General features: G+C 33.7%; 1 long non-coding RNA gene across 1 annotated transcript; it reads right to left on the bottom strand.

The window, feature by feature from the left end:
- Window positions 1-4,017: 4,017 nt before the first annotated feature.
- Window positions 4,018-6,842, bottom strand: LOC145332045 (uncharacterized). Its single transcript, XR_013884012.1, has 4 exons — window positions 6,724-6,842; window positions 6,526-6,633; window positions 6,298-6,351; window positions 4,018-4,074 (listed from the first exon to the last, which is right to left on the bottom strand). It is a non-coding gene; the product is annotated as an uncharacterized LOC145332045 (long non-coding RNA).
- Window positions 6,843-9,461: the final 2,619 nt, after the last annotated feature.

Below are 9,461 nucleotides of genomic sequence, written 5' to 3'. Positions count from 1 at the left end.
GTAGTTTTCAAAACTTTGTTATAAATATTTTTATATTTAGTATACAATTCCTTATTCTCAGTTGTTGGAACTTTTGCTAATCTAGATTGTAATTCAAATTTCTTAATTCTAGACCTTAATATACCTTTGGTCATCCAATTTTGGATCATGTGGTAGTTTTTATTAAATCTAACTTCTTTAACAGGAATATTTCTCTCAAAAGAAGCTTGAAATAAGTTTTGGAAAATAGCATAGCTTTCTGTGGGGTTATTTTTTGCATAGACTTCATTAAAAGACAAATTACTCAAGTTATCTCTAGTGGATATTACTTTTGGGTTTGTCTTATGTTTATTAGTGCTAATAAGATGAAAAGTTGAGAAATGGTCGCTCAAATAAGTAGTTATTAATCCAGAAACTATTTGATCCTTAATATCATTTGTCCAGATGTGGTCAATAAGTGTAGCTGTATTGTTATGGGCTGAGACTCTTGTAGGGTTAGGAAGCCAGCGCTAAAAAGCATGCTGACAAAATCCGCTGTATAATTATGTACATTGTAAGCAAACAAATCTAGATTAAAGTCTCCACAAAGAATTGCTTTACATTTTCGCTCCGTAATAGAGTCTAAAATGCCTTGAAAATGTTCCAAAAATAACTCTATTTGCATATTAGGTGTAAGATTGTTTAACCCAGTGCTAGGGGGTCTGTAGAAATTACCAATAACAAGTTTTTTCTTGTTGCTAAACTCCAATTCTATGAACAAACTTTCAATAATTTTTTCATGAAAAATGGAATATTCATTAAGAACAGAAAAATTTAAAGATTTGTTAATATAGAAAGCTACGCCCCCACCCACAAAAGTTGTTCTTGTTTTAAATAGAATAGGGTGATATAGAGATATTTCAAAGATGGATGGAATAACAATGGAATAACATTCTTGTAAACAAATGATATCAAAAATAACCCCTTTCTCTTTCCAAAAATGAATTAGATCAGAAAGGCTAGAGAATTTAGAATTAATAGATTGAATATTTAAACTGCGGATAGAAATGTTTTTTGAATTTTTAAATTTTTCACAAAATTTATCAGGAGAATAGTATGAGCTCTGTATGTCAATTTCTCGATAAATATCAAAGTCTTCATTTTCTTCAAATAGCAATCTGTGAAAATTGTTGTTACTTAGATTGTCTGTCCCAAATCTATGAAATGATTCATTCATTTAGAATAAATCCAATGTATGAATAAGCAATAATATACAAACAGGTCGAATTTGATCCACTGACAAGAGTTCTTGGATTTATTGTAACTGGTTTCTACCCCATCCCTTATCCTCTACCCCACTTTTGCTTTCATTACAAAATTCTTCCATCCAAACTTAACAACGCTACTCAATAATGTAGCTCACCAAATTTACACATAAACTGACATTAAAATGCGAAATACATATCATTCATTATGAAAATGATATATCCAAGTGCGTCTGTCGATAAAAAGAGAAAGACGCAATCACTCATTTAGCTCTTTATTTTTAATTTTTTTAGTTTAAAACTATTGTACTCAGCTAATCCTTGGCTGATTTAGGCTTTTAATTATATCCTGGCTGAGACAAATTTAGATCCGTTGACTAATCAAAAATCGGTTCAGTTAGAGGGATACCCAACGTCTCATTTTATTGCTACCCAAGTCTTATAACTACGTTGTAATAATATGTAACCCCCTAAATTAAGTTTAGATAAATGTGTACTATATATATTTAAATCACGCCCCTACCGCGTGGGTTAGTTTGGCAATCCTTTGTCAACAACCGTATGTTTACACCAAAAGTAAGAAAGGATAAAGAGGGGGGTGCAGGAAAAGGAGGGACTGGATAGGGGTAAAAAAAAGGGGGGGTGGGTGAAAGACATAAATAAATACATACAGGTGTACAAGGGTGTAGGGGTTGTATGAAAGGTATGAGAATGGGAGGGGGTAGGTATAAATCTTATATTTCCGGTAACACGGACAATTTTTACTATTTTTCATATCCTATAAGTGGGGTGTCCAACAAATTTTTAAAATATTAAAATCATTAAAGAAAAACAAATGTTTTTTAGAAGAGGTATAAAAGATAAGTTGTATGGTACTGAAAAAAATCCTAAGTATTATAATAAAATATTTTTTTTAACTAGAGCTAAAATTATTAGATATTGAAATAAAAAACAGAGGAATCAGATAAGAATTAATGCTAAATTTAGGAGAAAAAAATAGGGGTTTTTTTTTATTTAAAAGTAGATTCTTGAAGGAATATGTTGATAAATCTAATCTTTAAATGAATTAACATTAAAGGTAGAGCAAGCAAGGTCATTATCATTTGGCAATAGACCTTCACCTTTTTCAATTTCAACTTTTGTAGCTCTATTCTTTACCTCCTGCCAGCTGCTTTCTCCTGAATCCTTATGTTCTCCTTGGGCTCCACTAGCATGCTGTCCATCCCGACCAGAATACTGTCCACCACGCCCTCTACCACGTCCTCCAGGAACACCTCCACGTCCACCAGGAACACCTCCACGTCCAGCTGGCACTCCACTACGTCCACCATGTCCAGATGATTGGCTCCAAGACCCTCCATTGCCTCTAACTGGGCCCTTAGATCTCAGTTGCCGATTGTTTGTAGGAAGATCTGCTCTACTTTTTCTGGAGGGTGAAGAGTCATTGAGGGAGGCAACAGCTTTGTCAACCTCTGCTGTGGGATCTGTTCTTATATCCTCAACAAAGAATACCTCTGAGAACCCAGCTCCAGTTTCATTAGACTCCTCACCTTTGCTGTCAGCCAGAGAGAATCTCAGGTTCCCATCAAATGCCCAAGCAGCCTTAACCCTAGGGTCTTGTTTCAGGGCCATCAGATATTTATGGTTCATTGCTGTAAGATCAGGAAATGCAGAATAAAATTTAACACCCATTGTTGTCTCTGCTGTCGTTGGATTTGGCATAAATTTTCTCTTATACCTAAGGAACAGATTTCTCATATACCTTGATATGAATCTTATGATGATAGTTCTTGGAAGATTATTTCGTTTTTTACCAACAAAATGACCATTTGAAAGGAGATCAAAGACTTTAGGAACCGAGTCAATCTTAGTAGGGCCCCATTCTGTGTTCACTTCAGTGTCTTCAGGCTTTCGGGTAAGCTTCCTCAGCACAGGCTCAATGATAGCATTGTAGGCAGTAGTAATGCATGCCTCATCAGCTCCCACTTTCTTAACAAGCTCAGACGAGACAGATAGCCCATGAATTCTAATGGTCCAATTGCGATTGTACTGCTCATTACTGTTGCAGTATAACTTTAAATCACTGCAACATTTTTTGGGCTGTATATTACATTAGTCCCCAAAGTTTTATCATAACGGTTCCTTATTCGTTGGCTTAACAACATTTAAGACTGTTTTGAATTTTGATTGGTAGGTTAATTAAGTTGAGTGTCCATACGTTTCAACCACTAATTGTAATCTATAGAAGGGAAAATTTTGTGCCTTATCATTGGGGTTGTAGATAAATTTATCTGCAATTGTCTTATACCTTTAGCTCCCTGGCTCCACAATACAGAAACCTTCCAGTCAAGTCCCTTTCTAACAGAAGCCTCCAAGTAAGCTTCCCGGTTAACAGGAGCCTCACAGTCAGCTTCCCCCTATTGAGATTTATAGCACCCCACAAAAAAAATGAAATAATTTACCTTTATTTTGTTGAGAATGTCAATTTGGAATGTATCAAGTTTATGTTCCATTGCTACCTGATGAATTTCTTGTTTATGTTTATTTCATGTTAGAATTTTTATACTAAAGTTTAGATTTAGATGTTTTTAAGATTTAATCAGTTAGCATTTGGTGAAAAAATTTAGATACATATGGTCATGGGTAGAAATTTCGTAGGGTTAGAAAATTCGTGGGGATAGATTTTTCGCCATAATCAATTCATAATATGCCATGCAACCTGATCAGATATACATAAATAATATCATTGCAGTATTTAAAGTTTTCATTATAGATTAAATACAATTAATGACTATACCTGGAAATTACTAAAATTTGCCAAGACAAGTTCATGATTTTTCTCATGCAAGTCCTAAACAGCATATCCTTATGTAAAAGTAATAGGATTTATGTCTGACTGTCTATGTGTACCAAAGGATCTTGCTAACCACTTAACCTATATGGTTCTCCTTTACAGTGTAGCATCTTATAGGTCCTGGTCTCCAAAGAGGAACCTTGGGGGTGCCGTAGGCACCCCCAACGATTTTGGGGGGGGTATTTACCCCCCCCGAACCATTTTGGGGGGGGGTAATTACCCCCCCCAAAATAAATGTTCTTTAAAAAAAATTTATTGTTCTTGAATGTTCTTAAAAAAAAATTTTACTGAAAATTTTTTTTTGGGGGGGGGAGGGAGTAATCCCCGCCCCCCCCCCCCCCCCCTAAAAAAAGTCATAGTGTGACTCGAGCCTTGAGGTGTAATATATTTTATGTTCCTCGTTTGGTCTCCTAATAGTTAATGAAAAGTATATCCTAATGTTTCAATTAAATCAGATCTTGAAGACCATGATAACAAAAAATTTAATAGTTTGATCATGTTTTATTTGCTTGGGCCTTTATAAGGGCTAAAACCATCCCGGGGATCTATGATGTAATTGTAAAGCACTGAAGATTCCATAAAATAGATACCTAACTAAATTAAATATTTCATTAAATAATGAAAAAGAATTTCTATAGGCGATTTCTTTTGGGAGGATGTCAGGGTGTCTCAAAACTAGTTATAAAACTTACCAGGACCTATAAGACGCTTCACTTTAAAGTATAATCATATTGGTTCATTGGTTAGTGAGTTAATTATTGTATTTTTATGTTCTAAAGAATGAGATACTACTATATATTTGAATAGTAGTGGCGCCCTTAGCATCTAAGAACTCGTGTTTTTTAAAGGGTAAAAAGGTAGGAGAAAAATAGCCTAAAACCACTCAAAGGATTGACCTATAATAGTGTGGAACCATCATGGGATCTATGTGAAGCTTTCCTAAAAAGGAGAACTCAGTATTAAAAGTAATGAAATCTGAAGCTATAGTCAAATAAACCTTACTTACTACTTTATGTTATAGGATAGTACTTATTAAAGGACGCCTGCAAGAAATAACAAGCTTTAACTGCCAAAAGACTGCCACAAGAAGACCCAATACCCCAAATTATAAGCCTTCAGCTTCAATAACAAAAAAGTTCTAGGCATTTCAAAATAGCATTTTATGTACAATGGAATTTTTGAAAGATTTCCAATGCTCATAAAAGAAAAAACAATATTAAATTACGTTGCCTAGACATAAAATTATAACCTTATCTTTGTCAGAAACTTAGATTGCCTGTAACTGATTACATTTTTACAATAAAAACACCACATTTCATAGTCAAAATCTATGAAAAAAATTCGATTTAAATTGCATTTTTAAACGAAAATCATAGCGGAAACAAAGGGGTAAACTAATACAAGCTTAGCTGTGATTGGTTGTTAAGCTGATTCAGCCTTCTGATTGGCTACAGTACATTCGGTACAACGCAAGTAAAACTTAATTTTTTTTAATGATTTTGACTATAAAAATGGGTATTTTTATTGTAAAAATATAATTAGTTACTGGAAACCTAAATTTATGACAAAAATAAGCTTATAATTTTGTTTCTAGGCCACGTAGTTTAATTTTAAAGTTTTCAACATGAGCATTGCAATTCTTTCAAAATTTCCATTGTACATAAAATGTCATTTTAAAATGCCTAGAACTTTTTTGTTATAGAAGCTGAAGGCTTCAAATTTGGGGTATTTGGTCTACTTGTGGCAGTCTTTCAGCAGTTAAAGCGTGGTATTTCTTGCAGGCTTCCTTTAACTTAATAGATTAGGTAGGTGCTTTTTTTACATAATTAAATTACCCCCCCCAAAAATTTTACCCCCGGGGTAAATTAGTTTGGGGGGGGGTAATTACCCCCCCCCAACAGATTTGGGGGGAGTATTTACCCCCCCCAACAGACTTTAGGGGGGGTAATTACCCCCCCCAATCAAATTTTACCCCCGGGGTAAAAATTTTGGGAGGGGTAAAAAAAAATTTCGGTGCGCTTCGCGCCCCATTTTACCCCCCCCAAACACGAATTACCCCCCCCCCTAAAATTTTTTACCCCCCCCAAAAAAAAAGCTTGGACGCCCCTGTCTATGTCTGTTTGTTTGTGTGTACCAATTGAACTTGTTGACCACTAAACCGATATGGTTCTCCTTTTAGTAAAAAACATTTACTATTTTTAAAAAGAATTGATGGCTTACCTTTAAATCTGTGAAATTTTTCTCTATTTTATTGAATTTCTCATTAGTCAAGTTCTAAGAAAGATTTGTTGATCTATTTTATTAAACATCTTACAGGGGGGATATATCTGCTTCAAAATGCTGGACCAATCAAAGAAAAAAAAATAATGTTTGTTGATATAAACCCTACACCCTTCACCTCCCCCCCCTTCCCCCCACCAAAAAAGCTACTAGTCTTGAAAATATTACCTGTAAATTAATCAAATTAGTTTCCAACGTTTTTAATCTTACATTTGTTAAGATCTTCAATTCTTGCAAATCTTTTTCCAAAGTATCAAGATTCGCTTTATTCGAAACCTATAATAGTTATTTATCGTATTTTTTGTATTATTAATCATGATGGAATAAGGTAGAAATTTCAAATTTAGCCCTGTGAGAAAAACTTACCTTTAGATGAAGTAAATTTTGATTGATGTCTTTCCATTTTCCAGAATGATCTAACTAGAAAATGAAAAAACAGGAATGACAACATCCATAAAAGCGAAGCACTGAAACGGTGGTACAAAACAGACATTAACACTTATATAGGGTCAGAACTGAATAATCAGAATATAAATGTATAAGAATCGGAGCAAAATTGTAAGTAAATTTGTTGAAAAACTGCTTGATACAGGATAATGTTTATGGACATACTTACATTTTTAGGACTTGATTATAGAGTTGCTTTGCTTATAACATTATACTTTGTTGTCATCAGCATACCAAAAATCAGACCAATCGGATGATTAAATCACATAAAAATTTGTTGTTAATTTTTTAAAAAAAATTAACATGTTTAAAATGGACGTACAGACACTCTTGTTATGATTATAGAGTTGCTACGCTTTCTAAATCGTACCTAACTACTAAAGAAATCACCATGCAAAGTTTAAAATCGATAGGACAATTCTAACATGCCTAAATTAACGAAAAAAGCTATCCGTTTGTGACGGACGGACCTACCCTAATTATAGAAAAGCTTCACTTTTAAAAATAACCAAACTAAAATACTGGACTCGGCAGCCGTCATAGGGTGGGGTGTGCTGGAGGGGGGGGGGGTATTAAACCCCTATGCACATCCCATCTGCACGCTTCTGGCTGTAAATGAGAAAAATATCCATCCAGATGTCAGCTAGATATTTTATTACAATCCCACGCACAGTAAAACACAGATACAGTTTTTTCAAGATAAATGTATCTTTAAATCTAATTTTTGATGCAAAAATGCACTAATTCAAATTTAAAAATCTACCTAAATGTCCAAAACTCCATAATATTTTGTTATTCGACCATCTAAAATGTCGAAAGTTTGAAAAAATACGATCTAATTGACATTTTACTGACGAGCAAGAAATCTGGATAATCCTAGAATTTGGAGCACTTCGAATTGCGCTATATGTTTGCAAAAATCTAAGTGTTTACTTTGACCAGTCACCAGGGGAGCTACAGATGGCCATCTTGGATGTTAAGGTGTCTATAGAAAGCTTTTTGTATAACAAAAAGAAAACTATAGACTATCATTCACCCAGCTCCCGACAGAAGAGTGAAAGTGACATCAATACAATAGGATTTATTACAAAATAATTATACCTGTATGGCAAAAATGTCCATTTTGATATCTATATAGTGTTTATAACTGAAATATTTAAAAAAGTTATTTTTGTGGTCCCAGTGGGATATAGAGATACCCACTTACCTAATCTAATTAGCTATTCTTTTATTAATTTGAAGATCTTATTGAACTCATGTAAATTATGACAGGATGATTTTGCTTCTTTTCTTTAATTAGTTTTTAATTATATTTAATCTGATTAAATCTGAATGCGCTCTTAGGATCTAGAAGCGCTGACTCGATGGGTATGGAAAGCAGAAAATAGCCTAAAACCACCCCAAGACTCAAATCTATATTTAAATATTGATATAACATTAATCATCCATAAGCCTATAAAAAGCTTTCATAAAATGGAAACGTATATCAGTATGGAAATCCTAATCTACAGACAACAAACCTTTTTTTGGATGATAACTAGGGACACTTGAAAACAGGGGGAGGGGGGTTGGGGTTAACCACCACTAACAATTCTTGCTTTTAAAAAGGGGGGAGGGTTTCTTGGGGTGGATTTCTTGGGTAAGTACTCCCCTAATATGCGGACATATGAGAAGCTTCATATTAAAGGGTCGGTGGTTAAATAAATTCTTCCTTACAAACACAGAGGCAGACATCTGGCTTTAAAAAAAATTCAATTACATACAATTTGATATAAAATTTCAGTTTCCTTCTATATCAGATCTTATGTCATTAATGAGTTTTGTCAGAGAACCTGAAATATAATACATACAAGGATGACATCATCCATAAAAGCGAAGCTCTAAAATAAAAAGGAACAACAAACGAACATTAATTACTTTAGTAGAGTTTCAGATCTGAATATGACTAGAATATAAATGTTTAAGTATAAACAAAATTGTAAGTAAATTTGTTGCAAAATTGATCAAATACAGAACACTGTTTAAGGACATACTTACATTTTTAGGATTTGATTATATAGATATTTTAAATATCTAATTTGAGAAATAATTTGTCTATGTTATCAGCTGTTAAATTCATGTCTCTACGCAGCGCGACTACGCTATCGACACCATGCGGCGGAAATATTTAAATTTTGTTCGATTTTATTGTGATTTCTCTTAGGAGGGTGGTGGTACCCGCCCTTAAAATAGTTATAAACTTTCCCGGGACCTATGAGAAGCTACCCTGTTAAGGAGAACCCGATCGGTTCAGCGGTTAGCGAGATCCTTCGCTACAAACAAACACACAGGCATCGTTCTACTTTGTATTATAGATTACACTTACCTTCTAAAATTAAACTTGATAACATCAGAACATAAAATAACATTTTCTAAAATCAAGAAACAAATCTATTAAGAGTACATATCCTTTAAAAATTGCTCTATCTAATATTTACAAGAGCAAGGATTTTCTTCTTTTGTGCTTAAGTTAAACCGTGCATCTATTGCGGATAGTTCGAATCAAAATTTTGTCTATATATCTTTTTCCAAAAAAAATTTCATATATTTTTCACTGAATTCATTATTTTTTTTTATTAATAGAACGAATGTACATTTGTTTTAAGATTTAAGGACAT

Source organism: Acartia tonsa, chromosome 1 (genome assembly GCF_053477335.1).
Source record: "Acartia tonsa isolate MP-2025a chromosome 1, ASM5347733v1, whole genome shotgun sequence".
In the NCBI taxonomy this organism is placed as follows: Eukaryota; Metazoa; Arthropoda; class Copepoda; order Calanoida; family Acartiidae; genus Acartia; species Acartia tonsa.
This window is presented reverse-complemented; position numbering and strand designations above follow the sequence as displayed.